The following is a 1,531-nucleotide window of genomic DNA, read 5'->3' on the forward strand; positions in this document are numbered from 1 at the left end:
TTTCTCTTCCCATTCTAGATGCTGGTGGTGTAGCATTAGGGTGTTTATTTGTTCCCATTCTATTTTTCTAATATGTCAGTTCACAGCTATGAATTTCCCTCTGAGAACTGCTTTCATCGTATCCCATAAATTACAATAAGTTGTGCTTGAATTTTCATTGAATTGTAGATGTTGTTAAGTTTTTTAATTTCATCTGTGACCCATTGATTGCTGAGTACAGTGTTGTTTAATTTCCATGTATTTAGGTTTTTTCTCTGATTTCTTTTGTATTTTATTTCCATTTTCATTGCACTATTGTCAGATAATATGCATGGGATAATTTGTCATACTTAAGTATGACCTATGAACTACTATGTAGTCTATTTAAAAAATGACACATGTGCAGCTCAAAAAATTGTGCATTCAGCTGTGGATGGAAAGAACACTCTGCATATGTAAAAATATAGAATGCTTCTCAAATTTGCCTGTCATCCTTGTGCAGGAGCCATGCTAATCTCCTTTGTAACATTCCAATTTTAGTATATATGTTGCCGAAGTGGGGACTATGTGCTAAATGTTAATGTAAGTTAAAATTCTACTTCCAGACAATCCATTCACAAAAAAATCATAATTTTCAAGAAATATGCTATCAGAGTCCTAGCCCAGGTCCGGTGAGTGTGTGGGAGAGTTTCTTGATACCCTGAGATCAAGGCAAGGACCAGTACCTACTACTGGTCCAGGCAAGGCGCAAAGTGGGTGAGACCCTCTTCCAACCCCTTGGGATGCCCCCCACCACTCCACAGCACCTCCCCTACCCCGCCCGCTGAATAGGAATTTCTGCCGTGTTCTGGGAAACCCCAGAACCAGGCCTAACCCAGGTCCGGTGAGTGTGTGGGAGAGTTTCCGGCTATCCTGTGCCAGCAGGACCTAATATTGGGCCCAGCACAGGGGCAGCATGGGTGAGACCCTCTTCCACCCCCTAGGGACACCCCTCACTACTCCGCAGCACCACCTCCACCCTGCCAGCCAGGTAGGAATTACTGCCACATTCCGGGAACCCTCAGACCCAGTCCTAGCCCAGACCCAGTGAGTGTGTGGGAGAGCTGCCTCTCCCACCTACTCCACCTTGTCCCCTCCAGGCTCAGGTCAGGCCTGGCATACAGGCGTAGGGAGTAACCATGCAGCTGAAATCCCTGCAGAGAGTGTAGAGGATAGAACCACGCAGCTAGTCCAGGAGCAGAAAATCTTGCCAGAGGGACACAACAGGTTCGCCCTCAATGGCAGCAGCAGGAAGGAGCTGAAGACAGCAGCCAAACCCAAGCCAGGCAGAGCTGGATAAAGCCAAACTTTGTAGATCTGCACCTGATCTTCAGTATGTGCTAGGGTTAAAACTACAACGAAGATCTTCAACAAAGGTCAGAAGACAGTGCTACACAAAATGACGAGAAGGAACAAAATGCAACCTCAGAATCCAACCCCACCCGTAACAAGTGCAGAGGACACTAACACAGAACAAATTGGTAATCACACAGCTAAAAGCAATGAATCAACG

General features: G+C 45.7%; 1 non-coding gene across 1 annotated transcript; it reads right to left on the minus strand.

Annotated features, from left to right (window-relative positions):
• Positions 1–436: 436 nt before the first annotated feature.
• On the minus strand, positions 437–546 carry LOC111814589. Its single transcript, XR_002819540.1, has one exon. It is a non-coding gene; the product is annotated as a U6 spliceosomal RNA (small nuclear RNA).
• Between the last annotated feature and the right edge of the window lie 985 nt (positions 547–1,531).

The sequence above is a fragment of the Octodon degus genome, unplaced genomic scaffold, assembly GCF_000260255.1.
Source record: "Octodon degus isolate 3935 unplaced genomic scaffold, OctDeg1.0 scaffold00370, whole genome shotgun sequence".
Taxonomy (NCBI): Eukaryota; Metazoa; Chordata; class Mammalia; order Rodentia; family Octodontidae; genus Octodon; species Octodon degus.